At 44.9% G+C, this 20,945-nt stretch overlaps 1 protein-coding gene across 1 annotated transcript in view; it reads right to left on the reverse strand.

Annotated features, from left to right (window-relative positions):
• Positions 1-20,945, reverse strand: part of UBR5 (ubiquitin protein ligase E3 component n-recognin 5) — a 672,040-nt gene that overhangs the window by 604,754 nt on the left and 46,341 nt on the right.

The raw sequence follows: 20,945 nt of genomic DNA on the forward strand, positions 1-20,945 counted from the left end.
AATAAATGAAGTTTTTATATCCAGTTATGTAATAATAAAAACAGTTATTCCTAAAATGTTCCTCTTTGAATATACAGTCAGTATATTTGCTGTAGTGTTAGGGCTGCCATTCATTAAGGTGCCTACATCCTCATGGCAAATAATGAAAGCAGCTTTCAGCCCTGTGTATTTAATCAAGTGTGAATAAAAGGAGATAGTGGGCTCTGCAGTACTGCTGCGAAAAGGGCAAATGAGCAGACTAGAAAGGGCTCCCTGTCTTTACATATCATATTCTGTTTCTTCATTACCAAAACTTGTTCCCCTTTTTGAACTGCAATGTATGCTCAGATTAAAATTCCTATATTCAGGTTCAAAGACGAATGAAGACCTAATCATGACTAAGTTTTCTTTTAATTTGGTTTGTGGGATTGTTAAAATTTGATCACAAATTTGATTCAAAAGGAAAAAGGATTCTAATAAATACCAAGATTTATCATTCCATGGACTATAAATGATATGATCCAAAAATTATCCCATCTTTGGTATAAGAATACTGAAAGCTTGAAAAAAATCATCAGTTTCTTTAAAATATGTACAAAATTGAATATTAAATTGTGGAAACAAAGCTTTAGAGCAGTGATTCCCAAACCTGTCCTAGGGAACCCCCATCCAAGCAAGTTTTCAGGATATCCACAATGAATATGCATGAGATAAATTTACATACCAACCTCTGTATATGCAAATTTATCTCATGCATATTCATATAGATATCCTGGAAACACAACTGGCTGGGGGGGTCCCCCAGGACAGGTTTGGGAACCACTGCCTGAGAGGAAAGGAAGATTCTATTTTGCTTTGGTGAAAAAGTCGATTTAGTTTAATTTTATCAAGTGGGCATACAGCAATAAACTTATGGCAACTTTTTAAAGAAATGATTCAAAGATGTTTGTTTGTTCTCCTCTGAGACCTTGCTAGGTACTCATTCTTCTCTGGCTGTAATCAATGTAAATGACACCTGGGGATTACGGTGCATCTTTAGTGAGTTATTTTAATTTGTTGCATGATATAATATTTCCTTTTTATCTGAAGCTTAAAGACTGAATCCATCACACAGAGATAGACAGCTTCTACCTTTGCCCACATACAAATTCTTCCTGTAGATAACATTTTAGGTCTCTCATACACACAAACTTAATAGAAAACCTAATGGATGTGGGAAAAGAATTGAGTTCTGCTGCACAATAAGATCTGTATCAGGCAAAAATATCAAAGTGGGTGTCATACAGAGACATGAAATCACCATCATGAGATGATCGCAAGGAGCCAGACCTGTACCAGACAATTATAAACCCAAAACTCAGCACACCACAGGCAGACATCTGGACAACTAACCTCAGATGCAGAATTCAGAAAACTACCATTGACCCCCTTCTAAACAGGTCATGATGAACAATGGCCAAATAAGGTCTTCCACTGACTTTCTGATGTCAGCAGGATGTCTATGCATTCCAATCAGGCTTGAAGTGAACTCTAGCCAAATAAGGCCCGATAACAAACTGACTCCACATACAGGATGTCCCCTGCCATGCAATCAGAAACTCCAACCAATCATATGACATGATAGCACATCAGTCATATTCAATCAGAAGTCCATGAACTTGATGACCATTTAGAGATGCCCAGCAACCAGATTCCAGCCACTCGTAGGCAAGGCACCACCCACCATCCAGATTTTGGATATACAAAATCAACAGCGCAACAGCTCAAACGGGGAGATTGCAAAAGGCAACTGAAGTGCAGAGAGCAGACAATGTCAGAATCAGTCTACTGAGGAATACCTATCTAGCTGCACAGGGCAACAATGAAGTTGGTGAGCTTTGTCAGTAAATTTTGGGTGAATTCTGTATAAGAACATAAGAAAATGCCATACTAGGTCAGACCAAGGGTCCATCAAGCCCAGCATCCTGTTTCCAACAGTGGCCAATCCAAGCCATAAGAACCTGGCAAGTACCCAAAAACTAAGTCTATTCCATGTTACCATTGCTAATGGCAGTGGCTATTCTCTAAGTGAACTTAATAGCAGGTAATGGACTTCTCCTCCAAGAACTTATCCAATCCTTTTTTAAACACAGCTATACTAATTGCACTAACCACATCCTCTGGCAACAAATTCCAGAGTTTAATTGTGCATTGAGTAAAAAAGAACTCTCTCAGATTAGTTTTAAATGTGCTCCATGCTAACTTCATGGAGGGCCCCCTAGTCTTTCTACTATCCGAAAGAGTAAATAACCGATTCACATCTACCCGTTCTAGACCTCTCATGATTTTAAACACCTCTATCATATCCCCCCTCAGCCGTCTCTTCTCCAAGCTGAAAAGTCCTAACCTCTTTAGTCTTTCCTCATAGGGGAGCGTTCCATTCCCCTTATTTTGGTAGCCCTTCTCTGTACCTTCTCCATCGCAATTATATAAGAACATAAGAAAATGCCATACTGGGTCAGACCAAGGGTCCATCAAGCCCAGCATCCTGCTTCCAACAGTGGCCAATCCAGGCCACAAGAACCTGGCAAGTACCCAAAAACTAAGTCTATTAGTTTTTGAGATGCGGCGACCAGAATTGTACACAGTATTCAAGGTGTGGTCTCACCATGGAGCGATACAGAGGCATTAAGATATTTTCCATTTTATTCACCATTCCCTTTCTAATAATTCCCAACATTCTGTTTGCTTTTTTGACTGCCGCAGCACACTGAACCGACGATTTCAATGTGTTATCCACTATGACGCCTAGATCACTTTCTTGGGTTGTAGCACCTAATATGGAACCCAACATTGTCTAACTAAGGCATGGGTTATTTTTCCCTATGTGCATCACCTTGCACTTATCCACATTAAATTTCATCTGCCATTTGGATGCCCAATTTTCCAGTCTCACAAGGTCTTCCTGCAATTAATCACAATCTGCTTGTGATTTAACTACTCTGAACAATTTTGTGTCATCTGCAAATTTGATTACCTCACTCGTCGTATTTCTTTCCAGATCATTTATAAATATATTGAAAAGTAAGGGTCCCAATACAGATCCCTTTTGTCCTAGTCAGTTTGTACTTAGGAAGGAGCCCAATAGTGGAAAAAGCATTCCAAAACTGATTGCCTTTCCACCATCACCATTTGTGGCTACTGGTACTTTTCTATCTTCCACATCCTTTCCAGCTTTATATCAGCTTCTACAACAGCCTTTCGTTATCGAATGACCAAGATGCAGAACTCTCATGAAAACGCTTTGGCCTGCCTACCTCAAAGTTCAGCTAGGCTGCAATATTCTACTAGCATATAATACAGTGCTAAACTTTTTTAGGAGATTATTTTTAATTACTTTTTATTAGCCTACTTTACTATCAGAAAGGTTTATGAAATTGTCAGGTTTAGGTGTGGATGTGTCCCCCTAATAATCTTGTTTAGTATCCTACCACTACAAAATTTGGAAGATATGTCTGAGAGGACATGAGAAATATGACCAGTGTAGTGAGTATTTTTGAATCTATGCATATATGTGGATGCCAGACAAGCATACATCCCAGAAAGTAGGCTGCATTAGTTCTGGGTGGAAAACCAAGTTGCTTACCTATAACAGGCATTCTCCATGGAAAGCAGGATAAATCAGTCACATAAATGGAAGTGAATGACATCATCCGACAGCACTGCGGCAGAGCATTTTCACAGCTATCTGAAAAGGCCTAGAAGGCTATTCTGGTTATGTGTACTATTTCTTGCACAGCCTCTGCCGTGCAGACCTCAGTCTTATATTTATTTTATTTCATGAATTTTATGAACTGCTTTCCAGATTGTACAATAAAAATTGCCCAAAGCAATGTACATAAAAATAACATAAAACAATACATATATTCAACAACAAATACATAATCACAGTAAAACAATATAAAATAAAATCACCCTTTAAAAACTGTATCACCACTCCATATCACACAAAACAAGCTTAGCAGAGAGGTCAACACCAGAAAGGTAGGCAGAAGGGTATACGACACTGAATATGCTGCTGTCCACAAACCCTTGTTACAAGTAAGCAACTTATTTTTATCTGAGGTTGTGGAGGAATTTTCCTTCTTTCTTTCCCCAGTCCCTTTGTGAGATGGGGGTTTAAACATGGAAACAATACATAAGCCTTTGGGCCTGATCCTAAAAAGCATTTACATGCTTAAATTTGGGATTTACTCATGAAAATGGGCTTTTGAAAATTGCTACTATAAGCACCCTTGAATTGTCCATAGGATTTACTCACGCAAGTGCACTTTACTTGAGTAAACTGCTTTTGAAAATTGCTACAATAGTATGTTACATTTATGCAGGGAACTCCTTTGAAAATTACCTCCTATGGGTATAATGCAACCTACTCTACAATTTTTTAATTCTAATTTGCATTTATATGGTATTATATTGTTTATTTTGTTGTGGTGACTTTTTTTTTTTTTTTTATAACCATGCATTGTCTGTTCAGGAGGGCTGACCAGATCTTCTGGTGATTGGGTTTTTATATACTGGTTTTAGACTTTGCATTTATCAATTATATTTTTAAATATATTAATGTATTTTGGATATTTAGAATGTGTGATTATATATATGTACGATATTTGATTTTGATGCATTTATTTATTTTATTTATTTTTATTTGTTTATTTATTTTTATATTCTGATGTTCCTGTATAGGATACATATCGTACCGGTTAGAGCAATGCTTTGAGGCACTGCAGGTTATTAGTGTAGCTCTGATACAAGACAAGGTTATTATTCATCGGAAGCAGCTGGAAAACAATGCTCTGCATTTAAATTTGTGCTCTCTTAGTTATCCTAAATCTGCCATCATATCTCCTAGAGATATGTTCAAGAAATAATGCCTAGAAGCTCTGAACATTTCTGAAGAAATTTTCCTGTTTATAAAATATACTACATATCAACTTGAAATAAGATTGCAATGCTGTGGGGATTGCATGCATGTCACTGATATACTAGAGAGATTTACTACTGAGGTCAGAATTATGTATCTGATCATGTTATTTACCTATTTTATATGTTTTTTCATTGTAAACTGCATTGGGTGCTCCTTTGATGGTCTAGAAATGTGGGTATATAAACTCTAGATTAGACTAGACTAGACAAGCAGGATGATCAGTGATACAAATGGGACTCCCTAGCTAAGGATTTGTCTTCCTGTTTTTTTCTTCATTTTTGTTGGAACTAGCTAGCCACCAAAGGACAGCAAACACGACATTGCGAGGATGAGCCTTTATTACATACATTTTGTTTAGGAAGATAACCGAAAATAATTTTAAAAAGGGCCCCTCAGAGACCCTGGAGAAAGCACAGTTGCTTACCTGTAACACGTGTTCTCCTAGGACAGCAGGATGTTAGTCCTCACATGTGGGTTACATCATCCAATGGAGCCCGGCATGGAAAACTTGTCAAAGCTTCTAGAAGCTTTGACCAGCACACTGAGCATGCCCAGCCTGCCATTATCCACACATCCATTCAAGTTCCCCCCTTCAGTCTTGTAACACAGATAAAGGAAAAAAAAATATGAGTGAAAAAATAAAACAAACCAGAAGGGGAGCCCAACTCCGCAGGGTGGTGGGCAGGATTCCTGAGGACTAACATCCTGCTTGTCCTAGGAGAACACCTGAACACCTGTGCTTTCTCCTAGGACAAGCAGGATGGTAGTCCTCACATGTGGGTGAATACCAAGCTCCAGGCAGACTCTGTGAACAGTGAGACCAACAGGTCTGAACAAAGTGCCAACAGGCACAATAACTGCAGCTCTGTTGGGCAGCAGGGGACTGCCTGGCTCCCACCAGGGGTATAAGGAGGAAGAGTTGGGTTCAGTTCTGGAACAGATTGTGCAGGACGGACTGACCAAAGGCAATGTCCTGAAGCCCACCCTTGTCCAAGCAGTAGTGAGCCGCAAACTTGGGAAGAGAACTCCATATTGTGGCCCGGCAAATGACGACGGGGACTGCTCGCAGATGAGCCACCGATGTCACCATGGCTCACACAGCGTGAGCTTTAACTCTGCCGGCCAGCAGAAGGCCTTGCTTGCGTGTAGAAGGCGGCGAATCAATCCACCAGCCAGTTGGATAAAGTCTATTTACCCACCACCACTCCCAGCCGATTGGTATCGAAGGACACAAAGAGCTGAGTGGACTGCCTGTGACCAGCTGTGCGATCTCAATAGAAAACCATGGCCCTCTTGCAGTTCAAAATATGAAGAGCCCATTCCCCTGGGTGGGAATGAGGCCTAGGAAAGAAGGTGGGTAAAATGATGGACTGATAAAGGTGGAAAGCAGTCACAACCTTATGCTGGAACTTAGGATGTGCACGCAAAACTACACGATCGTGAAAGAACCTCGTGTATGGCAGGGATATAACCAAGGCCTGAAAGCTCACTGACTCTACGAGCTGAAGTAATCGCCACCAGGCATATAACTTTCCAGGTGAGGAACTTCAGATAGAAGGAACGCAGAGGCTCGAAGGGAGGACGCATGAGTCACGCTAGGATAATGTTGAGGTCCCAGGATGCAACAGGAGGCTGAAGAGGGGCCTTCAGCTGGAGCTGGCCCCTCATAAAGCGACCTACTATAGGCTGCACAGAAATGGGTGTGCCAGCGACACCTCAATGGTACGCACTGACAACGCTAAGATGAACCCTGACTGAGCTGGTTTAAAGCCTAGACTCGGAAAGGTGCCACAAGTAGTCCAACAGCTGGGGAAGGGGGCAACTGAATGGATCCAAGCCATGCCCTGCACTCCAGACAGAGAATCTTCTCCACTTTAAACTGTAGGACTTCCTGGTAGAAGGCTTCCTAGAAGACACCTGAGAGGCACTGTCCGAGAGGGCCAAGGGACGAAGAACTAAGCATTCAACATCCAAGCCATTAGGGCAGACGCCTGGAGGTTCAGATGGCGCAGGGTGCTCCGGTTCTGCGTGATCAGATCGGGCACAGTTCCCAGCCGGATGGGGGCCCTGACCGACAGGTCCTGCAGGAGAGGGAACCAGACCTGTTAGGGCCAAAAGAGCGCCATAAGGATCATGGTCCCTCAGTCCTGTTGAAGCTTCAGCAAGGTCCTCAAGAGGAGCAGGAGAGGATGGTACGAATACAGCAGACCTCTCCCCCAGTAGATGGAGAAGGCACTGCAGGCCAGATGGCTGCCCCCCGATAACAGGAAGCAGAACCTGCTCACCTTGTGATTGTGCAGGGAGGTGAAGAGGTCCACATCTGGTGTACCCCACTGGTGAAACAGTTTGGCCGCTACCCCCCGGATTGAGGGACCATTCGTGTGGCTGTAAGGAGCTGCTCAGCCGGTCTGCCAACACGTTCAGAGTCCCCCAAAGCAGGTACGTCACACACAACGACATCCCCTGCGACAGGGCCCAGGTCCATACCTGCACTGCCTCGTGACAGAGGAGGAACAAGCCCGTGCCTCCTTGTTTGTTGATATTTATTTATTTAACAGTTTTTTATACCGACCTTCATAGTAAATAACCATATCAGATCGGTTTACAGTTTAACAAAGGGAAAAACTAGAGTAAACATTGTCACCTGGTTGTCCATTTGGATCAGGACTTGTGTGCTACAACCGGTCTCTAAATACCTATAAAGGCATAACAGATCACCCGGAGCTCCAGAAAGTTTGACAGCGAGCTTTGTGAGCAGTCCAGAGACCCTGCTTGTGGATGTCATTGACATGGGCTCCCCAGCCCTGAGGAGAGGCGTTGGTAGTGAGGATCACTTGAAGCGGAATCCCCTGCTCCAAATTGGAGAGGCTTTCCCATCGGGACACAGATGCCCTCAGAGGTTCCGTGACTGCAACGCAAGTCTCGAGGTCCTGAGAGGCCTGTCGCCACTGTGACCGCAAGGTCCATTGAGCCCTCCACATGCACAAACGGGCAAGAAGAGTAACATGGACGGAAGCCGCCATGTGGCCCAACAGACGGAGCAGAAGGCGGGCAGTCACCTGCCGGCTGCTGCAGATCAAGGCCTCCAGTAAGCTGAGGGCAAGAGCTGATCGTGGGGCAAAAATGGCTTTTGCCTCCATTGTGTCTAGCTTGGCACCTATGAAGTCCAGCTGAGGAGACAGGCCGAGGTGAAACTTTAGGTAGTTGATCACGAACCCCAAGGCTTGCAGAGTCTGCACTGTCAGAGCTAAAGCACTCAATACCCCTGCACGGGAATCACTCTTGATTAACCAGTTGTCTAGGTACGGGAAGACATGCACCGCACGACGCCTGAGATACGCAGCCACCACCACCAGACATCTGGTGAAGACGCGAGGGGCTGAGGCAAACCCAAAAGGCAGCACCTTGTACAATAAGCCTTTCCCACCATGAAGCAGAGGTATTTTCTGTGGCTGGGGAAAATGGTTATGTGAGCATAAGCTTCCTTGAAGTCGAGGGAGCAGAGCCAGTCTCCTCTTTCGAGGAGGGGGAATCAGCGTACCCAGAGAGACCATCCTCAACTTTTCTCTTGAGAGAAACTTGTTCAACACCCTGAGGTCGAGGATGTGTAAGCAGTTGTTCTTTTTTGGAATTAGAAAATGCCTCAAATAGAATCCTCGGCCTTGCTGGGGGCGAGGAACCGGCTCTACTGCGCCTGTTGTGAGAAGAGTGGAGAGTTCTATTTGAAGTATGACCTGCTGGGCGGACAAACCCCACGATGGTCATGGGGGAGAGGTCCCTGGGAGCTGTCTGAAGTAGAGATGGTATCCCTGACGGATTATGGTAAGCACCCATCGGTCCAAACTAACATCTTCCCAGCGATGGGCGAAGCCAATGAGCCTGCCTCCCACTGGGGGATCCGGCATCAGGGGTGTGTTCGACTGACTCGTACCAGTCAAAAGCCAGTAGCCAGGGCCTGCTGGTGCACCAGCAGGGGTTTGGGTGCTCACTGCTGGTGAGGGCGGCCCCTGGAGCTAGTGCGTGGCGTGCGAGCTCGGGAGGCTGGAGGACAATACTTCCTCTGCCCCATAGAGGGGCTTCCGGGATCCTGGCCTGGAAGATTTCCTGGCCAGGAAGCACTAGCGGAAAGCTGTTGAAGGGTGTCATGGTGGTCCTTCAATTGCACTACCGCATCCAAGACTTTATCCCCAAAAAGGTTGTCACCTGTGCAAAGGATGTCAGCTAGCATCTCTTGCACCTCTGGGCAAAGGTCAGAAGCTCTGATCCAGGCCATCCTTCAGGCATCAATGCCCACCGTGGCTATGCAAGCCGCCATTTCAAAAAACTGTAGGTGCATCTCACCTCATGTTTGCCAGCCTCTAAACCCAGCAGGACTATAGCCGATAGCACCTACCGTTGCTATTGAAGCAGGCCCTCTGTGAGGTCCTGGACCTGCTTCCAGAGGTTCCTGTGGTACTGGGTCATATACAGTTGATAGGAGGCAATACGGGCAACCAGCATAGCGCCCTGGAAGGCCTTTCTGCCTAAAGCATCGAGATCCCTATGTTTTCGCCCTGGGGGGGGGCAGAAGTGTGGGTACGGGAGCACCTGGCTATTTTTAGGGCAGACTCCACAACCACTGACTGGTGGGGGAGGTGCCGTTTCTCGAACCCCACGGCTTGCTGCACCAAATAGGTAGTATCCGCCTTCCTGTTAACGGGGGATATGGGGATCAGGTGCTTCCACATCCGGAGGAGAAGATCCTTAAAGATGTCGTGGATGGGAACCACCACGATTTCTTTAGGAGCATCGACTAACTGAAGCACTTCCAGCATTTTATTTCTTGCATCCTCCTCCATAAGGAGCTGGAAGGGAACAGCCTCGGCCATGGCCCTGACAAACCCCATGAAGAAAAGATCCTTGGGGGGGACAGATGCCTTTCCTCCAGTGGGGAAGGCTCAGAGAGGGGGTCGTCCGAATACTTGGACGAAGATTATAAGGAATCATCCTCCCAAGGGTCATAAGGGCCTTCCTCCTCACTCAGGCCAGCATAGCTTGGGTAAAGCCTGAGAGGGATCCCAGCCCTGGGCTCCGATGGCTTCGAAGGCACCGCGGGAATCGACGGTTCCCCCGGCATCAGGGGACCGAAGGCCACGGGAGGACGGAGGGCCTGGTAATGGCTCGGGAACGCGGCACCGGTCGCATCTTCCTCTTCGGAGGATCCAATGATAGGAATCACTCTTGAGAGGGGCAGCGGTGGCTGCTGGGGAACCGAAGGTCCCGCGGACGCCAGTTGCGTTGGTAGGGTGCCTAACGATGTTCAAATACTCCAGCAGAAGTGCTAAAATAGACGGCAGAGGCTCCGGCACTGGCATGAGGACCAGTGGCACAGGCAGCTTAACATTCCAAAGAGCTCTGAGCACTGCAGTCTGCACCCTGTGGTCCAACTCCTCCTGAAAGTCCAGTGAAGCCAGGACTGAGGGAGGGGGACAAGGCGTCACCGGCTCATCACTGGTCCTCAGAGGCGGCACGGTCCCCGACACAGATATCTGTGGGGGGAACGCCTGTGACTCCCACGTACGTCAGAGTATGGGGCCTCTTCGGTAGCGCTACGGTGACCACCAGTACCACACTGAAACCGGAGCAGCACATCGACGTCCAGCAACCAGTGTCGATGCTTGCAGGACCTCCCACAGTGCTCGGCCTGGTCTTTCCCCAGTGCTGAGGCGGCAGAGGATCCTGATGTCCTGGAAACCGGTCACAGTTTCCGCGATCCTTTGACAAAGTGGAAAGAGGAGTGGTTAGAGGAAGCGTCGATGACTCCAACGTGGGTGTGGATGGAGCGGACTTTTTAGAACCAAGGCTTGTACAGCGGCCCTTAGGGGGTCATCTGGTCACAGAGCTAACACTCTCGGATGTCAGAGGCCCCCAGGATTCCCAGCTTTCACCCCCTGTCCGGTGACCGCCAGGCAGGGGGTGAAAGCTGGGAATAGACCGCAAAAAGCAGGAAAAAAGGTTTTAACCTACCAAGCCGAGGTGGCACCGACCGCGAAGGGGGACCCTACGATTGAACGGGAAAAAAAAAAAAAAAGAATTTTCTTGCAAGACAACAAGAAAAGAGCAGAACTCCATGAACTGTAAGGCAACTGCACCGCTGAAAAAGAGACTGAAGAGGGACCTCGCGTAGTTGCACGGATAGTGGCATGCTCAGTGTTCTGGTCAAAGCTTCTAGAAACTTTGACGGAAGTTTTCCGTGCCGGGCTCCATCAGATGTCACCCACATGTGAGGACTATCATCCTGGTTGTCCTAGGAGAACAGAGAGACCAAACCTTCACCTCATGAGTCAGTGTTTAAACCAGGGGTCCCCAAACTACGGCCTGCCGAGCTAGTGGCCAGTTATGATTTTGCTTTGTGTGGTAGATCTAGCTTGCAAAGAACTTTTTTTTTTTTTTTTTTTTAAATCACATGACAGCGGCGGTGGCAGAAATTTCCTGCCAGCAAGGAAATACTTAGTCGGGCCCACTGGCAAAGACTGCCGCTGGCAGAAAGGCCAGGTCCTGCAGTAGGAGAAGACAAGCTGAAGGTTGCAACTGATGGAGAGGCCAGGCCCTGCCAGTGGGAGATAAGCTGGCATGACCTACCAGGTATAGAAAATTGGCCACTGAAGGATGGGAGAGAGAGGGAGTGAATGAAAAAGTGGAAAAAGGGAAGGAAGGGAAAGAAGGGGAGAGGTGGGGAGTGAATGAGAAGGAAAATTGGGGAGTGGAATGAGTGTGAAGGGAGGGAATGAAGGGGAAAGGGGGTAAGAGGGAAATAAAGGGAGAAGAGTGAACAAGTAAGAGGGGTGGGAAAAGCATGCACCACACATACACTTACATCTACCTATCTCGAAGGGGGAGCGATGAAAGAAAAGACAGAGAAATCTAGAAATATTACCAGCACTCTGCCACATGCCTGGAAATCCTGTCTCCTTCCCTTCTCAGCATTTCAAATTATCCAGAGAGCCAGATATCTCCTCTCCCCCCCCCCCCCCAAAAAAAAATATAGGGAGGAGACCCTCCTCCCCTAATATTTGAAATATTCTGTGTGGCCCTTCCCTTGAAATCTTGGAGACCCCTGGTCTAAACAGTAATGAGATGTGAATGTGTGGACAGCTTTGCAAATCTCCTCTAGTGAGGCCAATCTAAGATAAAGTCATAGTTGCATTGGTGACCTAACATTAAGAGCCTTAGCATGTTCTTCTAGATTCAGACCTGCATGGATATAACAAGAGAACTCCAATTTGCTATCCTATTAGACAGTTTGTTTGGTCATAGGGATCCTGGGGGTCAAAGGAAAAATGTTAGGTGGACCTTTTATGGATTTTGGTCCAAATCAAGGAGCAGGCACCTGCTTTCTTGCAATCAAGATTGAATAGGGCTTGTTTGTCTTTGTGAACATGTGGTCTTATGTAAACTGTTGGCAAGATGATTGATTGCTTAAGGTGGAAGTCTGACAACACTTTGAGCAGGAACTTGGGTTGGGTGTGCATCACCACTCTTTGATGATTAAACTAAGCATAAGGTGGATAAGTCACTATAGCCTGGAGCTCACTAACTCTACATGCTGAAGAGATCATAGACAAAAATATTTCCAGGTCAGGTATTTCAACCCCAGGAAGACAGATTCAAAAAAATCTTTCATCAACAAGGTAAGAAAAGAAATGTTTAAAAAACAAAACAAAAAACTGCTGAGATCCCAAGACACAGTAGGAGGCTTGATGGAAGATTTCAACTAAAGCAAGCCACACAAACCTGATTGACTAATAACTATAGAGAAATGGGATTCACTTCCACATGGTGGTGTGGTAAGTGCCAATTGCACTAAGGAACACCGTAACACAAATGGTTTATAAATCAGGCTCTGAAAAATAGAAGATAGATATTCAAGCAGTTTTTATAGGGGACAAGAGAAGGGATCTAAGGATCTGCTCGTATCAGATGGGAAATCACTTCTATTTCAACCCATACAATATTCTTGTAGACTCCTTTCTGGAAGCCAGAAGGATCTGAGATATCTATATGGAGAAATCAAGGGAACAAATTAAGCCACCTCAACATTCGGGCAGTAATGACAAGGGACTGGATGTTGGAATAATACAGTGTTCCCTGGTTATACATGATTAGTGATAGAGAATTATTCAACTGGATTGGTTTCATGACTGGTAACTCCTGAAGGAGCAGAAAACAGACCTGCCTCACTGAAAAGGAAGCTACTAGTATCATGTTCCCTTGATCTTTTCAAAGTTTTAACAAAGCTTTTGCAACTAGGTATATCAGAAGATAATCATTCAGTAGGACTGGCCCCCAGTGAAGGGAGAAGACATCTGAGGCTAGTCTACCCATCAGTCTTTCCTGAGCGATGATGGATCTTGGGTTTTCCCCACTCAAGAAAATGTTTACTACCTCTTCATCCAAGAACTATTTGGGGGGTCCAGGATCTGTCTGCCAGCGAATTCCTTGCCTGCCAGGTAGGCTGCTCTCAAGGTAATCCTGAGAAATCCTAGCACAGGAGTGATTTTTTCCTGCCTGTTCAGTTAGAACATTTCAACCCAATTGTCTGAACAAGGACAATTTTGTTGGGCACCTGACCTCCAAAAACTCTTAGAGCATTCAGGATTGCCTGTAATTACAGGAATGGACCAAGACCTTTGAAGAGAAAAGCCCTACATAAATGTGAACTCTCCTTTTCAAGAAACATCTGTGATCAGAACAATTTGATGAGAAGGAACTTGAAAAGGTAAGCCTTTGGTAACTATAGTATCAGTCAGTCACCAAGACAGAGAATTTGAGTTTAGCCATGAAACAAACTAAAGACCCTCAGTGACTTGCCTCCACTGGGACTTTCTGTTCCAGTGGACTTGTCTCATTATAAGAGTTGCTTATCTGAAACAGGTGATCTCCAAGGAAGGACATCATGGATGACATTATAAGAAGGAGCCAGCACTGAAGTATAACTTCAGAGCTACTAGAAATGTTAAGCATGCTCGACTAGGCATGTGTAGCATACTATACCACCACGCAGGGCCCCTTCAAACTATAATCTGGGAAGGTAGATGGATTTTGAGAGGCTAGACATTCTGCTGTCCTCAAGAGAACATCTGGTTAAAGGGAAGCAATAGTGCTTTCTCTGATGACAAGCAGGATGGCAGTCCTAACACAAGGGGAATCCCTAGCTACAGTCTGCCCAGATTGAAAATAAAAAGCGGGGGAGGGGTAAATACTAAGAATAGTACCAATGTGTAAAATGGCCTATTGCCAAAGAAGCAATTTTCTGAGGTTTTTTTTGAAATTTTCTTTTTACAATCAGCCTGGAACTAAAATAATGGGCCGGGGGGGGGGGGGGGGGGGAGTTAGATTCTACACTAAAGAGACTTCTCACAACAGACTGGCCAAATCTATTGTCATGTAGGAAGTCCTAGTCCAAGCAATAGATGATGTGAATGTGTGGCGAAAACTCCACATCACAACCTTGCAGATCTCCTCCATGAAGGCCGATCTTGGGTCAGAGCTACAGATGTTGCCATGGTTCAGACACTGTGAGCTTTAAAATATCCCACCTGATTCAGGCCTGTATTAAAAAGGCTGTGCTTGGCAATAGCAATTCCAGACTTGTTGGTGTAAAATTAAACAAAATGCTGGGTGAACTTTCAAAGTGCTTCAGTCCACTTCAGATAGAAGGCCAAGGCCCTCTTGCTGTCCAAACTATGCAATATGTGGCCTGGGAAAGAATGAAGGAAGGACAGTTAACTGGTTAAGGTGAAAGTCCAACACTACCTTAGGCAGGAACTTAGAAGGTGTGCACATAACCATCCTATTGTGAAATAAGGAGGATAAGTCACTAAGGCCCGGAGCTCACCACTGTTTCAAAGTAACCATCACTAAAAATATGACTTTCAGGACAGGTACTTCAGCTCATAGGAGTCTATTGGCTCAAAGAGAGCTTTCATCAACTGGGTCACTACCTCACTGAGGTCCCATGACAAGCTGAGAAGCCTGATGGGAGGTTTCAAGTGAAGCACACCCCACATGTAACTGACAACCAAAGGCTATACAGAGATGTGCTTGCCTTCTACATGGTAATAGTAAGTGCCAATTGCACTAAGATGAAAAATAACGGAATCAGTCTTAAGACCTGACTCGGAAAGATGTAGAGCAGCGATACTCAACCTGTGTGTCACCAAGCACCAGCAGGTGTGTCATGGCTCCCGGGGTCCCACTGCCCCAGTTGTGCTTCCCTTTCCCCCAGGGGCGGATTAGCCTATCGGGGGGATCAGTCATCTCCCGGTGGGCAACGCAGTTGGTTGCAGAGTGACGCCGTGTCAGCAGCAGCTAAAGAGCGGAGGGCCCCCATGTGCCGCCGCCAGAGGCCAGGCTGGCGACGGCTGAAGAGCAGAGGGACGCCTCGTGCCACTGCCAGAGGCCAGGCTTATTGCTCTGAAGAATGAGAAAAGGCTCCACATGAGAGAGGAAACGTGCTTGTGTGTGTTTGTGAGTGGGAGCTTGAATGAGTGATAGAATGGAAGCGAAAGCATTTGTGTGTGATTGAAAGCATGTAAGTGAGAAAGCATTGTGTGATTGAGACAGAGGCTGGTCAGGGAGGTGACTGGTGTCTGTGTGAGACAGAGACTGAATGACTGGTTGTGGGCCCTAAGGAAGAGGACCATGAGGACAGAGCTTCAGCAGCCACTGCTGCTTCTGGTGTGTGCTATTGGCCTGCAAGGGAAAGGAGTAGGAGGAGTTGCTGGAGAGGGTAAGTAAAGGTGGCTTTTTAAGTTTATTTTTTCTTGATTATCATTTTAATTATTGGGTAATGTGATGTGTTTGCTGTTTTGAAATATTTTATTGATATTTGGACAATTTTTAATAATTTTTATGAGATGTTATTGTTGGATGTTATTCTGTTCATCAGCTGTTTTCTAACATTTATTAATATAGCTTTACAATTGTTTCTGTGTGGGGATCTATTGTAGCTTGGCTTGTTCTGTTTTCCTAATAGGAGGTGTATTAGTGTTTAGGGCCTGCTTTAATATTTGTAATGTTGCCTTTTCATTGTTAGGGTTGCTACTGTTTGTGTGTGTTCCCCAAGACAGGTGTAACTCCGTGCGGGTTAGTTTGTGTGCATTATTGCAGATCCTGGGACTATGTTAGGTGCTATTTTTCTCCAGGTTTGCACTGCATATAGAGTGGCTTTTTTGGTTTTCCATTCCAGTTTGTCTCCATATTTATAATTTGTGGGCTTTCTGTACTTCTGAAGGTCAGTTCTGTGTGTGTGACCGAGGTGAGGTATTTGTATCAATCTTTGTTGTGTTTTCTCAATAGGATATGCATTAGTGGTAAATTGCTGTCTTTTCATAAGGAAGGCTATTGTGCCTGGTAGAAAAGGGAGTTTGTTTTACTTTTATTGAGATGTCATCAGAACCAGAATATCTTTTTTGTATGGTGAGTTGTATGGGTAATGCCCTAGTTCTGCTCTGCACCCACTGTTGGGTGTCAAGGGGGTTCCTGAGAATGCAGAGTGTATGTTTACATTTAGCCCTGAAACTATCACATGTTCAGTGTGTCACACATGTGAGAACCATCTGTCAGGTGTGTCCCGGCCAAAAAAAGGTTGAGAATCACTGATGTAGACAGCAACCAAGCAATTTTTGTGTGCAGCAGGAAAAAGTATTTAGGGCAGCGATTCCCAAACCTGTTCTGGAGGACTCCCAGTCAATCAGGTTTTCAGGATATCCATAATGAATATAAGGTAAATTTGCAGGCACTGCCTCCATAGCATGCACATTTTATCATGCATATTCACCGTGGATATCCTGAAAACCTGACTGGTTGGCAGTCCTCCAGGACAGGTTTGGGAACCTCTGATCTAGGGCCTTCCCTCGCATCAGAAGGCAAACTTCCTCCACTTAAAAACCGTAGGATTTTCTCATGGAATCATTCCTAAAAGCCAGAATATAAGACACTCCCTCAGGAAGATCCAGGTGTTGCAGCTACATTCTCAGCATCCAGACTGCGAGAGCCAGGGACCTGATGTTTGGATGGCACAACAGCCCCCATCCTCAGTAATGAGAGCTGAGGAATTCCACAATCTATCTGAACAAAAGAACAAAAGAAATGACATACTGGATCAGATCAAAGCTCCATCTATCCCAGCATCCTGTCTTCAACAGTGGCCAATCCAGGTCACAAGTACCTGATAGGATCCCAAAGAACAGATCCCATGTCTACATGACTAATAGTGGTTTATAGACTTTTTCCCAGGAACTTGTCTAAACACTTTTTAAATATAGATATGCTAATTACTTTCACCACATCCTCTGGCAACAAATTTCACAAGTGTAATTATGTACTCAGTGAAAAAATGCTTTCTCCAATTTGGTTTATATGTGCTACTTATTAGCTTCAAGGTATGTCTGCTGGTCCTACCGGAAAAGGTAAATAACCATTCCCTACATACTCCACACATGATTGTATAGAGCTCTATCTTCTCAGCTGTATCTTCTCCAAGCTGAAGATCCCTAATGACCTTAGCTCCACGCACCTGGGAAGCCATTGCTTAGGTAAAAGCTTCCCTGGCACATGGAGATAAGATCACACAGTACTGAAGCTGCACATTTCCTCTCGGCTCCTGTAGGAGAGGTGGCTGCCATTGGGAGGAGGCCCTGGGCCACTGTTTAGTTTAGGAAAGGGCTGGAATTGAAGCATCGGACAGAGCCTGGCTTCATTCAAGCACAGATGAGCAGTCGTCCCCCCACCAGTAGTAGTTTCTGGCAGGATCCCCTGCTTCTCTGGCTCACTGCAGACTCAGAAGTGTAGTTTAGGCCTGCATTGCAAAGCATGGAAACATAAGCATGCTGTTGAAAACAGAGGGAGGAGCCTGGAGTCACCACAGCTGGTAAGAATGAAAAATGTTAGGGGGGGAAGGGAGATTTTGTGAGGAGAAGAGAGAGGGGGATTCTGTGAGGGGTGAGAGAAAGGGGGAGAACAAGATTTTTGGAAAGGAGAGAGACCATGAAAGAGCAGATGGAGAGTGGGAGAAAAAGAAGAAATACTAGGGAGAGCTGTAAAGGGATCAGGATCACCTGAAGAATCATTTGAGAGGAGGTTATATAAGCAGGTTAGAAGGTAATGGAATAGTGGAAATATTCTGTCCACCAAAATAAATTCCGGTATTCTCCTGGAAAAATGACGACCATTATTTCCACTGATTTTATCCTGTGTTTTTGTTCTTGTCAAAATAAAGCAAACCATGATAAATTCCCAGGGAAAAAAATAAAAACCAAAAAAGAAAATGAGTGTTTCTATTTTTGAAAAACCCTAGCAACTCCAACACCCGGATAGTTTTGCTCATTAATTCTGTACGCCATCTTGAGAAATGCTCTTGTCCAGTCAACTGTCCACATGCAGCTCAAAATCTAAACGTGCCACAAGACATTTTGTGAATACACGGGGTGCTGACACCAGGCTAAAGGGCAAGACACACTTTTGGAGGTTTTGTTTTCCTACTCAAACTTTAAGAAACTTTCTGTGACCTGAAGATATCTGTGTGGGTGTAAGCATCCTTCAGATGTGGACAGCATATCCAAATTTTTCATAAAATGAATCAGAGTGCTTAGGGATACCATTTTGAACTTTTCCTTCATCAGGTACTTGTTCAATGCCCATAGGTCCAGAATGAGACAGAGTCCCCCTGTTACTATTCAGTAGTTGGAGAAAATCCAGGCCCTCTTTCCCCCGGTGGAATGGGCTCAATCGCATTGCCTTCTAAGAGGGAAGTAAGCAGCTTTTGCAGCAATTCACATTGCTGAGATACTACTAAAGCAGGTTTTGGTTAGTGACTTGGTGGGACATCCAATAGATGCAATCTGTCTCCTCTTCAAACTATACTGGATGACCCAAGTGTCTAAAGTTAATCTGAGCCAATGGTTTACGTAAAACCTTAGCCTTCCCTCTGACAGGAAGGTCCTCTGGCATGGATACTGTAATCCAGACTATGCTCTCCCCAATGAAGTCAAAAACCCATCCCAGGACAAGCATAAGGAGCCTGTTGCTGATGAAACCAAGGGGGGGGGGGGGGGGGGGGGCGCAGAAAAAAATGTCTACTCAGCTGATAGAAATACTTCCTAGTTGATGAAGGCGGGTCTGGAGTGGCAGTGGAGAGGATCTGAAGCAGCATACAATAGTCTTTAATCTGAGCCACCACATCCTTCACTTTATCACCAGAGCAAGTCTTTCCTGGATACTCTGACAACCAGTAAATAACTATAGCAAAATGTGTTGCTTAATTTTAATTGACCAAATGGTCTGGGCAGTTATTTTTTCAGTTTGCTATGTTTATGTCCTAATTTTATGTATGTTCTTATTTTGTAAACCACCTTAATAGTGGGAAGGTGCAATCAAGAAATAATTGTTTAAATAAAGAGGTCTGAGTGTAGTGGCTCTTAATGTCTTATCTTTTAGGGACAAGCACAGGGTCTTTCTACCAGATGTCAACATGGATTCCAGCAGGGGCTGCAACATCCTCTTGCTGATGGACGGATGTTCTGCATCTTACGATCCAGCTCCTCCTCAAAAATCAGAGATGGCAACACAGCCTGGGAGGCAGGAGGGGAGGCCACATCTTCCTGGGACAACAGAGATGTTATCAATGGCTGACACCTGGACCCTTGGAAGCCATCACAACTCCTGGGAATGCATGGAGAATAAACTCTCCTCCCAAAGGAACAATTCAGAGGATTCAAGGCTGCTGCCAGAATCTCTGTGCATCAATGGAGACTATTGCTAATGCTTCTTGGCATTCATCTGATGCATCTTTATCAGAGCTCTGCAACTGTCTTTGGGAGGGCCCAGTCAGGCAATGGTCCCCATCAGGTGCTTGATGTTAAGAGGGATTGATGCCCCTTCAATTTGCTGCACCTCCTATTTCCCTCAATGCCAGTGGGCTGGACTTATGATAAGTGAAGTGCTTTTCAATGAAGTCAAGCCTGGGATACCATCCACTAGGGATAAGTCAACCAGAGGGGACATCCCTGGACATTGTGGTTAGTCCCCAGACAAAAGGACAAATTTTATGACTCCAGCATCTGGATGACATCACGCATGGATTCTTTTGCCCCTACCCGAGATGTACTCTTGACCAGTCAATTGTCCAGATAAGGAAATACACACTCATGTCTGCATAGATATGCTGCAATGACTGTAAGACATTTAATAAAAACAAGTAGAGCTAAAGCAGGGCCAAAACGCAATACATAATACTGAATGCGATGTCTCCTCACTTCTTCCTGTGGAAGGACTGTGGGTATATGCATGAGATCCAGACTGCATAGTCAGTGTCCCTTGCTTAGAATGGGAATAACAGTGTCCATGGAAATCATTGAACTTTTTATTTTACTAGAAATGTGTTCAGTCATTAGGTCGAGGATGGGGAAAATCCTCCAGTCTTATTTACTTTAAATATATTTACCACCTAGGCCAAACTCAAAGCAATTTAATATTGGAACATACATAAAAATAAAACTCCAACAAAATCAATATTCTAACATCATGAATACAAATAAAAAATAATCACAAAAAAGCAGCCAACAACAACTATATTCAAATTTCCTTAGGATGTTATCAAAATACCAGACCTAGCAGGTGGACTGAAATGCAGTTTGAATAGTATCCCTGCCCTTTTGCCTGTGGTGGGACAGGTTTGACCACACTGATCTGCAAAGGGGGGAGAGCTCAAACTGAAGTTCCTAGTGCAGCAAAGATCTTGATCTCTTGAAAAACAAAAAGCAGCCTTCTTTCACGATTCGGAGGATTCATCTGTTGGAGGTTATAAGGGGTCCGTGGTTTGCATTAAACCTCAGCCTCCCCCGAAAGGCTTCTGAACAAATACTGAGTATTAGCTATGCATTAAGGATTAAGCCAAAACTCCTTCCTGGTTTTAACCGGAATGTTGTATGGATTTTGGGTTTCTTAAAGGAAAGGAAGG

Source organism: Rhinatrema bivittatum, chromosome 2, assembly GCF_901001135.1.
Source record: "Rhinatrema bivittatum chromosome 2, aRhiBiv1.1, whole genome shotgun sequence".
Lineage (NCBI taxonomy): Eukaryota > Metazoa > Chordata > Amphibia > Gymnophiona > Rhinatrematidae > Rhinatrema > Rhinatrema bivittatum.